This window comes from Triticum dicoccoides, chromosome 4A, assembly GCF_002162155.2.
Source record: "Triticum dicoccoides isolate Atlit2015 ecotype Zavitan chromosome 4A, WEW_v2.0, whole genome shotgun sequence".
Taxonomy (NCBI): domain Eukaryota; kingdom Viridiplantae; phylum Streptophyta; class Magnoliopsida; order Poales; family Poaceae; genus Triticum; species Triticum dicoccoides.
The window spans coordinates 736960597-736975920 of record NC_041386.1 but is presented as its reverse complement, the minus strand read 5'-3'; the positions used below and the strand labels follow the sequence as shown (position 1 = coordinate 736975920).

General features: G+C 47.6%; 1 pseudogene; it reads left to right on the top strand.

Annotated features, from left to right (window-relative positions):
* The window catches only part of LOC119284352, a 41012-nt pseudogene that overhangs the window by 3209 nt on the left and 22479 nt on the right, over positions 1-15324 (top strand).

The following is a 15324-nucleotide window of genomic DNA, read 5'->3' as shown; positions in this document are numbered from 1 at the left end:
TTTTCTGTTAGTAGATTTTTTTGTTAGATTTTGTTAGATCTTTTATGATTTTTGTTAGATTAGTTAGAAAAATACTAGTTAGAAAAATGAAACTACTTTATTTTTAGAAAAAAACTAGTTAGAAAAATGAAAAAAATAAGAAGAGAAAGTGTTTAATATAATTAGTTAAAAAATACTAGTTTATTTTTAGTAAGTACTACTTTATTTTATTTATAGTAAGAACTTCATATATAGTTGAACTAGCTAGTTGATTTAATAAACTACTTTATTTTACTATATATAGAAGTAGTTTGTTTTTAGTAAGTACTACTTTATTTATGTATAGTAAGTGTTTAGTAGTTGAACTAGCTAGTTGATTTAATTAATAAAACTACTTTATTTAACTATATATAGAAGTAGTTCTCGCATCGACGTCGGCGATGCCTATCCCGCATCCTCGTCGTCGTCGACTCGGCGGTTGAGGCTTGCTTGATCAGGGTCATGTTCGGGACTGGGCTCCGCCGGGCTGGTATTGGGAGGTGCTACCTTCCAGGGGACGTAGGTTGGTGAGGAGGCAGCCTATTGTTGACTCGATCCTTGTTTGGTGGCGGTCGCGTGGGCCAGTGACGGTGCCGAGGCTTCCGGACACCGCGGAGGTGGTACGTCACCGTGTCACCGAGGAGGACGAGCACGTCCGTCGCTACATGGTTGCATTGGAGGGCAGGTTCGACAATACCTGGCAGGTTCTTCAGGGATCTCACTGGAGCTATGATCCTGTGATGGTTCCTTATCTTTGGGTGTTCATCGCCCGCGTCGATACCCGTCAGACGCTACGGTTCTAGTTGTATTGGTGATGCTATATTAGTGATAATATTCGACGATGTACGGACACCAAGAGATGATGTACTTTTGCTTATAATTATTGAATGCATGCTAATTTGAATACTACTTTATTTTATGATTTGGTTTTGCTTATTTTATTATTCTGTTTTGCTTATTGAATGCTCATATTGGATAAGTTCTCCTTCATTCCCGTGTGCTAGACAATTTGATGTAATAATGCACTCGGGAATGAAAGGAGGAGCTACGTACATCACCGATAGTCAACCCGTGATTAATAATCTAGTTTAATATTTGAATTATGAACATAGTCCGGAAATGTCATACTCAGACGACGAAAACCGCCTGGGGGAGTGCGACTGGTGCCACGACGACCGAGCTATCTGCGACAGGTTCATTGAGCTGGACGAAGATCGTCGCTTCAGCATTAAGCTCGAGGAGACCTTCGATGTTCATACGGTACGCAACCGATGACAATAGTTTTTTTTTGTAATTACTCATGACTTTAACTATTTTAATCATGACAATATTTTTCATCTTTTCCAATTCGACTAGCTTATCCCATGCTTTGCAAGACGCTACGTCTTGGAGAGGATGGGTTTTGAAGACCATGAAAGTTTCGAAACCAAAAAAATTATCCTAAGCACCCATCATGGTGTGGATTTTCAAGTAAAGTTGTACAATGCTCAGAGTGTAACCCATTTTGGTTGCAAAAATTGGGAAGCACTTTGCAAGATGTATGGTCTTGATGAGGGTATGTTTGTCACCATGGATCTTGGTGATCCTACAATTGAGCAAGAGAGACCTTCGATTTGGGTCCTTGTGGATACACCTCCAATTATTCCCCCATGTGAGCTTAACATAGTTATTAAGTAATTTATATTGTTTATTTTAAAATAGTTGACAACTTATCTCCATTGACAGCTTATTTTCATTCTTCAAAGAATGTGCCGAAGATGGTAGACAGAACCTACTACACCGAAGGCTCCGAATTAACTTATCAGGAGAAAACTCATCTGGTCGCATTTTGTACTGATCTTGAGAATTACAATATCTACAATCAAATTCCTCAACATTATGGTCAATACGTGCCACTAGTGCACGTGTTGAACTACGGTAACTACCATGGAGATACCCTGGTAAGATTTTTTTACTATTACGACATCCGTGATCTTTTTGCACACTTCTAAAACTAGTACATCATTGCTAAATACGAAGTTATTACTATGTTTTTCAACAGATAATCCCGAATGATTGTGTGCCTCATCTGATGTATACGCATGGTAGCCTTCATGTTTTGAACATACAACCAGGTCGTCCTACGAATCTCAACTGTCCATACCGGGTTTCTTTTTGCGCACTTCTAAAACTAGTACATCATTGCTAACTACGAAGTTATTACTATGTTTTTCAACAGATAATCCCGAATGATTGTGTGCCTCATCTGATGTATACGCATGGTAGCCTTCATGTTTTGAACATACAACCAGGTCGTCCTACGAATCTCAACTGTCCATACCGGGTTTCTAAAAGAAGTGGAGACATAACAATCAAAGAATGGAAAAAATGTATGGACAGTCGTAAGGAGCTTCTTGGAAGCAACAAGCAGCGAAGGGCAAGAATTGGAGACAGGATGATCGCCATTCTTCATAATGGAGAGTCAGGGTCTATATTGTTTTATGCTATTTTACCTTAAGGGTGTGTTAGGTCCTACCTGATACTGATGATCATGTGCTAAGAACAATTATGTAGGGTTGGGTTCGATGACTATGAGGATGATCGTATGACTTATTATTATAATAACGAGTAGAAGTTGTATGATGATGCATAGGACTTGTTATTATATATGATGATGTATGATATTGCGCATGCATGAGCATGTTATATCAGCGGTTGAAATGAACATAGCAGCAGCGTTGATATAAGAGAGAACTCTCTATTAGCTAGCTAATAACAACCTAAAAATAACCCCCAAAACCCCTAAGGCAGCCACATTTGTAAAAAAACATGAACTTTTGGTCCCGGTTGGAGCCACCAACCGGGACCAAAGGCCCCCCTGACTAGGCTCGGCGGACCGGCCACGTGGAGGCCCATCTGTCCCGGTTCGTGTTTAAACCGGGACTAATGGGTGAAGGTATTAGTAACGACCCATTAGTCCCGGTTCATGAACCGGGACTAAAGACCCTTACGAACCGGGTCTAATGGGTGTTTTTCTACTAGTGCCTTCTTCTCCTCGTCGCCGGGGCACGCGATCGTGCCATATCCTGCTGGTGCTACAGCAGGCGCCCCTTCGTCCGCCTTCCTCAGCGACGCGGCTCCTTCGTCCGCCTCTCTCAGCGACGTGCCAATCGCCCTGTCCAGTGGGGGCCACCCGCCGATCGCTCCGACCAGTTGGGGCCAGTCCTTCGCGTTGGTGGCGCCCCCGTCGGCCAAAATGGCCGGCTTCGCTGCCTCAGGCTCGGCCCCTTCGTTGTTCGTTCCCGCGGCTGCGACAGTGGCTGCAACCGCGGTCTCTGCCTCTACGGCGTATTCGCCTCCGACAGTCTACTCCGCGGGCTCTTTGCCGCCGCCGCCGTTTCACTTCGGGAACCTCATCACCATCAAGTTGTCATCAGACAACTACATCTTCTGGCGTGCACAGGTCCTCTCGCTCCTCGGGAGTCATTATCTCCTGGGCTACGTCGACGGTTCTCTCCCATGTCCCCCTGCGTTGGTGGATAGCGTGCACGGCCCGGTCTACAATCCGGCGCACCGTGTTTGGACAGGGCAGGACCAGGCGAACCTCTCCTCCATCCAGGGGTCGCTCACTCTGGCTGTTGCCGGACTTGATGTCTTCGCCAAGACGTCTCATGAGGCATGGACAATCCTCGAGCGCTCGTTTGTGGCGCAGTCGTAGGCTCGTGTCTCCGACCTTCGTCGCCAGCTTGGTGAGTGTCAAAAGCTGGACTCCACGGCCACTAAGTTCTACAACAAGGTCAAGGGCCTTGCCGACACGTTGGCCCCCATCGGACAGCCCCTCGCCGACTCCGAGTTTAACTCGTTCATTGTCAATGGTCTCGATGAGGAGTATGACGGCTTGGTCGAGATCATCAACGAGCGGGGCAACTCAACCCCCATGATGGCGCATGAGGTCTTTTCCCGCCTCCTTCTCACGGAACAGCGGGTCGAGTCACGCCGCTCCAGGGGCAGTGGGAGCTCCCTCTCTGCCAACACCGCCACCAAGGGTGGCCGCCCTACTTCATCATCCAGGACTCCTTCGGAGCTGCCATCGCCGCCTGCCTCGGCCCCCCTGCTACCGCGACATTACCGGGGGCTGGCGGTAAGCGCGTGTGCCAGCTCTGTGGCATTGATGGGCATTGGTCCTCTAAGTGCCACAAACGCTTTCAGAAGAGTTTTTTAGGTCTTGTCAATGATGGCAACGACACGCGCAACTTTGCGCGTCAGGTGGCCATGGCAGATCGCCCAGTGTCCACAAAGCAGCAAGGGCAAACTCAGTCCTACTCTGTTGATCCTCACTGGTACATGGACTCTGGGGCCACGGAGCATCTGACGAGTGAGATGGGCAAGCTCCATACTCACGAACCCTACAACGGCTCCGACAAGATGCACACTGCCAATGGAGCAGGTATGCATATATCTCATATTGGTCAAGCATCTCTTCTCACTAGGCATGCAAATAGGAGTCTTCAACTTCGTAATGTTCTCAGAGTTCCCTATGTGGCACGCAATCTTCTTTCTGTTCCTAAACTTACACGTGATAATAATGTGTTTTGTGAATTTCATCCTTTTGATCTTTTTATTAAGGATCGGGGCACGAGGGACATTCTTCTTAGCGGGCGGTTGTGCCAGAGCCTGTATCGTCTGGAGCATCCTGCGGTCGCTTGCGTGTTCAGTGGAGTTTGGGTATCTCCGTCACATTGCCATGCTCGTCTTGGTCACCCGGCCACACCTATCGTTCATCATGTTTTGCGTCGTCATGAGCTTCCTAGTGTGTCTAGTAATAAAGATCTAGCAGTGTGTGATGCTTGTCAGCAGGGGAAGAGTCATCAACTTCCTTTTTCGGAGTCTAGTCGTGAGGTAAAACATCCTTTAGAACTTATGTTTTCAGATGTATGAGGTCCTGCTCAGACTTCTGTCAGTGGTCACAATTATTATATCAGTTTCGTTGATGCTTATAGTCGCTTTACCTGACTTTATCTTATTAAACGCAAATCTGACGTGTTTGACATTGTTGTTCAGTTTCAAAAACATGTTGAACGCCTTCTCAAGCACAAAATTGTTCATGTCCAGTTGGACTGGGGGGAGGGGCGAATATCGCAACCTCAACTCCTTCTTTCAGTCGCTTGGGATAGCTCACCGTTTAGCATGTCCACATACACATCAACAGAATGGTTCTGTCAAACGTAAGCATCGTCACATTGTTGAAACTGGTCTTACTCTTTTGGCCCATGCATCGGTTCCGTTTCGGTTCTGGAGTGATGCTCTCACCACTGCATGTTTTCTCATAAACCGTACTCCCACTCGTGTTTTGAATATGAAGACTCCCATTGAGGTTCTCCTTAATGAACAACCTGATTATACCTTTTTAAGGTCTTTGGGTGCGCTTGCTGGCCACATCTCCGCCCGTATAACAAGCGCAAGCTTGAGTTTCGTTCCAAGAAGTGTTTCTTTCTTGGCTATAGCTCTCTTCGTAAAGGATACAAATGTCTTCACGTTCCCACAAATCGTGTCTATATATCTCGGGATGTCGTGTTTGATGAGCATGTTTTTCCCTTTGCTAAACTTCCTGTGTCCACTACTTAACCACCATCTTTGCATTCATCCTCTGTTGCAGCTGACCAATTTGATGATGTTGCATACTCTCCTATATTGTTGCCTAACCATGGTGCAGGCACTGGACGTGGGGCTCGTTTGGAAATTTTGGAGTCGTCCTCATCTCCCTCGCTGGTCTTACCAGCGGTTCACACCGATCAGGGTGTTCCCCTGCATGGCATCGGCCCTCGTGCCCATGCACATTCGGTCGAACCTCCTGCCGCGCCATATGCTTCGGCGCCTTCGGCCTCGGGACTGGCGCCACTGGCCTCTGGGCTTCCTGGGTCGACCGGCTTGGCACCCCTGGCCCCTGGGCTGGCCTCGTCGATTCGCTCGGCCCCGCCGGCCTCGCCGCCCCTGGCTCCTAAGTCGGCTTCACTGCTTCGCTCGGCCCCGTCGGCCCCGGCGCATGTGGCCCCTGAGCCGGCCTCGCCGGCCTCGTCGCCTCCTCGACCTGCCTCGCCGGTTTCGCCTGGGCTGTCCTCGCCTAGGCCGAGCTCACCTGCCTCCGGTGTGCTCTCACCGGTGCTCTATGAGGCCTCCCCTTCGCTGGCCGAGTCGTCATCGCCATCGCCGCCTTCATCACTTGAGTCCTCTCCGGCTCCTGTGCCTACTGTGGTCCCTCAACGACCACACACACGGAGTCGCAGTGGTGTTTTCCAGCCCAAACAGCGCACTGATGGTACTGTTGCTTGGTTGGCTGCCTGTCTGGCTGCTGCTCGTGCGGATCCTTCCTCTGAGCCTCGTACGTATCAGGCTGCCCCTGAGTATACCTCATTGGCGAGAGGCCATGGAGCAGGAGTGTCATGCTCTTCTTCATAACAAGACATGGACTCTTGTTCCGCCACCATCCCGTGTGAATGTCATTGATTCCAAATGGGTTTTCAAAGTGAAGAAGCATTCCGATGGTTCTATCGAGCGCTACAAGGCGCGGCTGGTTGCTACAGGTTTTTGGCAGCATTATGGTCTTGATTATGAAGACACCATCAGTCAGTGGTTAAACCTACTACTTTCAGGCTTCTTCTCTCTCTTGCAGTTACTCGGGGTTGGTCTCTTCGTCAGCTTGATGTTCAGAATGCTTTTCTCCATGGTGTTCTAGAAGAGGAGGTATATATGCGCCAGCCCCCAGGGTTCTCTGATCCTGACCATCTTGATTATCTGTGTTGGCTCACTAAAGCACTCTATGGTCTGAAGCAAGCTCCTCGTGCTTGGCATGCTCGTCTTGCGGCAGCCCTTCGTGCTCATGGTTTTGCATCATCAGCTGCTGACTCTTCGTTATTTCTTCTCCAAAGGCCCGCAGTTACTATGTATCTGCTGGTTTATGTGGATGATATTATCCTCGTCAGTTCCTCTCAGTCGGCTGTTGCTGCTCTTGTTCGGTCTCTTGGTGCTGATTTTGCGGTCAAAGATCTTGGGCAGCTTCACTACTTCCTTGGTGTCGAGGTTGCTTCTGTTTCCAGTGGTCTTGTTATGACGCAAAAGAAGTACTCTTTGGATTTGTTGCAGCGGGCTGGGATGCTTAAGTGCAAACCGACTACTACCACTATGTCTGCTACTGACAGGATTACTGCTGTCGATGGTGACCTCCTGCCTTCTGCTGATGCGACACAGTACAGGAGTATTGTTGGTGGGTTGTAGTAAATGACGATCACACGTCCAGATATATCTTTTGCTGTCAACAGAGTATGTCAGTATCTTCAGGCACCTCGTGACACTCATTGGTCTGCGGTGAAGCGCATCTTGCGCTACATTCGTTTCACGTTGTCCTATGGTTTGCACATTCGACCGAACCCCTCTGGGGTCATTTCGGCGTATTCTGATGCGGATTGGGCTGGCAGTCCGGATGACAGGCGATCCACGGGGGGCTATGCGGTGTTCTTTGGTTCTACCTTGATCACCTGGAGTGCTCGGAAACAGGCTACTGTTTCGCGTAGCAGTACTGAAACTGAGTATAAGGCTGTGGCTAATGCAACTGCAGAAATTATCTGGATACAGTCTTTGCTTCAGGAGTTGGGAATATCTCAATCACAGTCTCCTATTCTTTGGTGTGATAACATCGGTGCTACATACCTATCTGCTAATCGGGTATTCCATGCCCGAACGAAACACATTGAAGTGGACTATCATTTTGTACGAGAACGGGTATCTCAGAAGCAACTACAGATCAAGTTCATCTCTTTCAAGGATCAACTTGCAGACATCTTCACCAAGCCATTACTTCTTCCACAGTTTGAGACTTGTAGGCGCAATCTTACCCTTCTAGATTCTTTAGGAAGTGGCTAAGATTGAGGGAGGGTGTTAGACTGTATAGCTTCTGTAGTTGTATACGTACATATACGTATCATGTAACTTGTACCCCTTCATTATATATATATGAGATAGGCCACCCCTAGAGGGTTGAGCCGGTTCCCCCGATTCTATTGTCTTACAACCGTCTGATGCCCAAGTACAAATGCGCCGGCCCCGGCGACTGCTGCGGTGGCACCTCCGGCTTCCTCGCCACCGACACGTTCGCCTTCGGGACCACGCCCGCCGAAGGCATGGTGTCCCGGAGCGGAACCTCAACAGCTCATTCGGCTCCGCCGGCTTCAGCAGGGGGCCGCTCTCGCTCGTGTCGCAGCTTCAGATCTCCACATTCTCCTACTTCGGACGACGCGGCGGCGACAAGAGCTTTGTGAGCTTCAGCGTCGGGGACGACGCGGCGCCGGCCAAGGATAAGGGCAGCCGGAGCACGCCTTTGCTCAAGGGCAAGTACCCTGACCTGTACTACGTCAAGCTAACAGGCGTGCAGGTCGACGGCGAGCTCCTCAAAGACATCCCGGAGGAGACCTTCTCCGGCTCCGGCGGGGTGATCCTCAGCACCACCCTTCCCGTCACCTACCTCGAACAGGCCGCGTACAAGGTTCTGAGGTAGAAGCTCCTGACCAAGATCCTGCAGCAGAAGGTCGTCGGGGTACCCAAGAGCCCCGATGAGGACCGCCTGTGCTTCCCCACCAAGGAATTTGCCGCTGTTAAGGTTCCCACGGTCGCGCTGGTGTTTGACGGCGCGCCGACACGGCGATGGAGCTCAATGTGAAGAACTACTTCTTCGAGGTCGCCGGCAGTGACCAGACTTGCCTCAGCATACGTCCCTCGACCGGTGGGTCCGTCCTCGGCAGCCTGCTGCAGACGGGCAGGAACATGATGCACGGCGACGGCGGCGTGCTGACGTCTGGGCCAGCAATGCCCGCCGGTGGGCCAGCTGCGGCGTCGACGAAGGGTGGTGCCCCTGCGCCGGCTCAGGCGTCGCTCGTGACAATAGCCACTCTTCTACTTCTAGGGTGGGTGCTCATCTTCTAGTTCCAGCTAGCCAGATCATGCTGCACAGCTGCAGTTAAGACATGGAGGCATGTGTTGTGTCAGGCGTATTAGCCAATGTACGTACGTGCATCATTATGGTATCAGGGATTCTTATTTACTAAGTAACTGCATGCATGTGTTATGTACTCCCTCCGTTCCTAAATATTTGTCTTTTAGAGATTTCAACAAGTGACTGCATACGGAGCAACATGAGTGAATCTAGATTCTAAAATATGTCTATATACATCCGTATGTGGTAGTCCTTCGAAATCTATAAAAAGACAAATATTTAGGAACGAAAGGAGTAGTATACTAAGTAACTGCATGCATGATGTAAGATTCTTATTTCAGAAGCTGGAAGCACTAATATAATGTCCATCTTTCATTGTTAAGCCTAGTACATAGGAATAGAGTGCTCCTATAAACTAATATATTAGTGTTTAGATCATTATTTTAATATTCTAAACGCTTTTATATTAGTTTACTGAGGTAGTATGTGAGAATAGAAAGGGGGATGGCTCCCCACGTGACTAGCTTTGCGTCTACTCCATGTCAAACCCATCCCAACCACCGCCACTGACACCACCTACTACCAGTGTAAAAAACAGCATTATCTTCTATATTTAAATAAGGGCACCCCATTAGCTTATTTTCCTGCCTCCGCAAGGAGCCACGTCATCAGAATTATCCTAGCCATTGATGCAGCATATCACAAGTGTTTGCAGCCGTCTGATCTGGAGTTGGCAAAATTTACAAGGGTTGCCACCGCTAAGTAAAAATAACGATCCGTGTGGTCTCTTTCCCCGGTTCTTTCTTTTTCGACCAAACGCGATTTATTGGGTGCAGCCATTCTTCTCTTGTGATGGCTCATCCCCATCGATTCCTCAACCCACCTCCCTGTGGCACGGTGGCAGCGCAAAAACTACGACGACGCGCCATGCATACATTGCCGCTCTCTCGTGTGGTTGACAGTGCGCCCAGTCGCTCCCTGTGGCCTAGCTCCTTTTCCCGATCTCCTTAGTTACCGGACAAAATCTTGTGCGCTATGGTGGAATGGTTTCGCGACGAATAGGATAACAAATTTTATGTTTGAAGTTGATGCAATCTGTGGCCTAAATAGTCAAATATGATAGGATTTTGTAGCACTTGTGCGTATTTGTTCCTGTGCTGAAGGTTGAAGACGACCCAGACTCAGACTGCCGAACAGGGAGTTTGGTTGGGCCAAGTGTCGTTCCAAACCCATGGTTGTTAGGGATAACGGCCCATGTAAATAGTGATAATAGTTCGTCTTCCCCGCAGTTAATCTTAACGCCGCCGCTCTCTCTTCCACCTCCTCGACTGACACTCTCCCGTCTACAAAGGCACATGAAACGGAAGCATTCATGGCCCCACATCATCCCCTTCCTCGCGTGTTCAGCGGCTAGAACCACAACAGAAACGCCATTAACTCGACAGCCCTCAGGACACTTTTCTCCAGATCGGGTATTCATGTCGTCGCTTGATCCGCGGGTAAGCGTTGCTCCATCCAGATCACAATCCTTTTGCCGCTGCCTCCACGAGTCCTTTGTCGCACCATGATTTCTCGATCAATTTTGTAGGGAAAGTGAATGCCTCTCTGTTTTCTTCTATTTCTCCTTGATTCAAAACCTGGTCTTCATGTTGTCCTTGGATTGAAGTTAAGTTGGGTGCACAGTTGTACATTACAGGGTCAATTGACATGGATGTGAGATATTTGGTTATTGGTGGATATCTTTTCAACAACATTGGTATGCTGAAGACGTGATATCTTCTAACGTGAGCTTTATTTATCTGACTGTTCTGTTTTCATGATTGAAAATTTTGATTATTAAAAATCACTTTCTCATCAGGTCACCTACAGAAGATTATAGTCATTTTTAATGTTGAATCACTAGCAACTACAACTGTGGCTCTCTATGTACTCTTCAGGTATGACCTTTTGAACTATTGTGTATTTTCATTTAAGCAGTATTATGTACAAGTTCGAAACTATCAGTATTTCAGTAAAAGTTCAAAAACATCAAACAACCAGCGAGCAGAAGGATGCGGGCTATGTTTGACATTGCCAGATCCGCGTCCTGAGTGGTATTTGTTTCCTTCACTAAAAAATCAGAGTTGATTTGAATTCTTGCGATCGGTCTTTATATCAGAACTAACATCACTTCATTTGTCGATGAAACCACAAGCCACTTGCAGTTGCTACCTTCTCATATTCAAGCATTGCATCAGTGGTGTGTCTGCCCGATCCCACAACTGTTGCTTGCTCTCTGATGACTTCCTAATCGGCATATTAATTTTGGTTCCCTACGCATGCTGCACAAGGATGGCACTTCGACAGGGGCATCATCCTGACATGAATGTACACCCATTTTTGTCCTCAAGATTTTTGTAATCAGTGTCTTATTTTATGCATTTCTATTTAAAATTAGAAAACTGATGTTTCAGGCTTTCTATGTTTCCTGAAGATGCGTGGTGAGATGCCTGCTTTCAACCAAATTTGGAATTCTTGAGATGATAAGTGTTAGAATAAATCCGAGGCATACCGTCGATCATCCGAGGACCAAGCAATCACACAAGGCACGACACCAACATTTGTTAACGAGGTTCACCGATATGGCTACATCCCCGGGGCCTGACTATGGACGCTTCTCCCCATGATACCGCTACAATACCGCACCCGGTCGCCCTGGACACCGGCACATGCCGCCGGCTTACCCTGCGTTCCGGTGCTATTATGTTGGCATATGTTACATCGTGTGTCTACCCCCGCTATATATGAGAGGCCAAGGATACAAGTGTTCTACTTGGACACGACTACATATCCTATGTAAACACAATACAACTACAAGTCTAACTGTAACCTACCTTGTATACAATATTTGACACAACTCCAACAAACTCCACCTTGACGAATATTCTCCACCACCTTAAATTCGTCAATGCGCCAAACTTCCATGTACATTGGACTTGAGCTTATCCCATGAGCACTGCTGCTACTCCAAAGACTCCATGTGACTCCACCTGCAACCTGTAGTCCCTTCTTTTCTTGAACAAAGTCAACACTCGAGCAAAATTAAGTTCCTTGTTACTCTAGTTTGTGCTCCGAACTTCCAGAGTACCAGTCCAACGCCATCACACACCGATCACTGACCTGCGTGAAAGTAAACAACTCACATATTGGGTGTCACACATAAGTGTTACCTGAATTCAACCTCACCGCTCCTTTCTTGACCGCCTGTCTGAAACTTGAAGGAATTTCACCATTGCTTGTAGTCATCCCGAATCAAATTCGCAGTCGTCTCACCACATGTATGACCACCAGAGCCCTGGCCCGTCTCCATGTCCCGTGCGCCCCGCACGCCTCGCCGCTATTACCGCGTCGAGCCTCCGCCGTCCTGGTCAAGTCTCAAGGGCCGCGAACCCACACCACTCAACCCCCACTGCAGAGTACCACCGATCATCACCGACCGATGATGAGTTTCACGCTTCTATCAGACCATTGGGCTCCAGTCCGAAATACGTGTCCCTCGCTTTTTCCCGCTGAATAGGCTTCGACTCTCTATGCACTTACGCCGTAGCCCCTCAATCAGCACCGAGTGAAGTCCTCCAGACTCCAGCTCCACCTTCAACATGACTCCATGGTAGATGATCAGTCCACTCGTGCGCCTCATCGACTTCAAGCTCCGTGCATACACCACCTTGAATCAATCCCGCGCCATAGTCTTGTCGAAGCCACACAAACTCTCGGGGCCTGCGCCACGTGTTTCCACGCCCAGAAGTCGGTCACCATCAGCATCACGCTCATATGTCGCTGTCGCCGATCCCGCCACCGTCTTCTGTTCCAACCGACTCATGTCGATCCGTCAGACTGTCAAGTCCGACCCAGCCGAACTTGTCTGGCTGCACGACATGCACCAGACTCCACAAGCCTTATATGCACATCCCATATGACACGCTTGTCCGCGCGCCTCCGCCACCTGCCCACGTGTTCCAAGCCATCACAGCAAACCGACCCAAAAAAAAAAAACTTCCGTGCAAACTGCACAATTCTTCTTCTTTTCTGTCGTTGTTTGTTGTTGCTTCTCCGTGTACCTTATAGCAGACAAAGGACCAAACATGATCCAACCAAACTGCTCTCATGCACACACACGTGGTCCTGTAGCCTTTTTCTTTTTGTCTCAAACAAATCTCCTTTGCACGCGTCCGCACCATTACATCATGCAGCCTTCCGCTTCAGCTCCACAGACCTAGGCATCAAGCTCTCGCTCCGCGCTGGCCTTGACCGCCTCGCTGAACCATGCTGGGCCTTGAGCGCCCCCCGCACTCCCTGCTCGGTCAACCCCGACCAAAAAAAGATCAGATCGGCCCCGCCGCTTCTTAGGTCACCAGCTGCTGCCACGCGCTTGTGTGATGTTGCCTGTTGTTGCGTGCGCTTGTCGTCTTCCGCGTGAGTTGTGCTGCTTCGCGATTGACTTCATCGGATACGTTTCGTCTTTCCGATCGCCTCAGCAAATACGTCCAGACGCATTACTTGCAACCAATTCCGACGAAACCACATAACTCGATCTCCAATCCTGCAGCCTCCATAGTTTCACCTCTAGATCAACGATCCATCGCCTCTTCGAACAACCTAGCTCATGATACCACTAGTTAGAATAAATCCGAGGCATACCGTCGATCATCCGAGGACCAAGCAATCACACGAGGCACGACACCGAGATTTGTTAACGAGGTTCACCGATACGGCTACATCCCCGGGGCCTGACTATGGGCGCTCCTCCCCATGATACCGGTACAATACCGCACCCGGTCGCCCTGGACACCGGCACATGCCGCCGGCTTCCCCTGCGTTTCGGTGCTATTATGTTGGCATATGTTACATCGTGTGTCTAACCCCGCTATATATGAGAGGCCTAGGATACAAGTGTCCTACTTGGACACGACTACATATCCTATGTAAACACAATACAACTACAAGTCCAACTGTAACCTACCTTGTATACAATATTCGACACAACTCCAACAGTAAGGATGTTTCTCTCTTTTGTAATATTTAAAATATTTGTCAGCTTGTTATAGCTATTTTTACTTGCTCTAGCCAGTTATATTTCTGCAATGATTGGCCAAGTTAATCCCCTCTTTCTCATTCACCAACTACATCATGCACCGGTTTAAACCAATTTATGAAAATGGCTATTCTTTTAACTGATAGTAACTCAAGCATATCACATATCGTACTACTGTTATGTTAAGCAGATATAAGGGGAAACAATAAACAAAGATAAGAAGATACAGGTGGCAAAGGAAGTTTGATTTCAGGTGTCAATTCCCTTTTCTACATGAATCATTATTTTATTTTCATATGACATCGATCTTACTTTCCTGGCAACATTTAGACTAAATTGGAGCGGGAGAATAAACTTGATACAGTAAGTAATGTTGGTCATTTGAGGGCTCCATGTTGTGTGCCTAATGTTTAGGTTTGCAAGCTGCAAACTGATACTTTAGAAAGACCAATTAATGTGCCAAAATTTACTTATGCGTGTACAGAATATCAACAAATTTAACATACTCATTTTATTGTCATGTAATACAAGAAATATGTGGATCATAGCAAGTTATCTAAACATCTAAATGGTCAAGATGATGTAATGTAATTAAAGCCTTTAGCATAACTTGCAGGATGGACATGAATGATCAATTTGTTAGTCATGCTTTTTATGGATAAACCGGAAATTTATTCTCAATTTTCGAATCACCATGCAGCATAGCGATTTCCCTTTAGTACATCATTTACTTTCACATGTAAGTAATATACTTGGTAATTTTTCGTTGCAAATTCTTTGCTCAAATTCCCGCTGCAACGCGCGGGGTATCTTCTAGTATCCAAAATAGTGCAACCCTTCTCCAAATGCTTAAAATCCACTCGTCAACATCCTCAACCTTAAACCTTATGCGTCCTCCAGCAAAAATTTGATAAAACCAAAGTTATCCGTCTAGCCCATCAATAACTTTATTGCCCATAGGCGTATCCTTGTCTTCTCTCCAAGCTATAATCAAGATAACATATCTGTATAAGATAGTACATGCTCATTTAGGTAACTGGAGCTTGAGTAAAAGATTCAATGCTTCTTGTCAAAGTTTAATCTATCATGAAAACAAATACTCACTAGTAGAAAAAAGGGCATTTGTCCCGGTTCGTAAGGGCCTTTAGTCCCGGTTCTTGAACCGGGACTAAAGGGTCGTTACTAATGCCTCCCCCCTTTAGTCCCGGTTCTAACACGAACCGGGACAGATGTGCCTCCACGTGGCCGGTGCGCCGAGCCCAGACAGGAG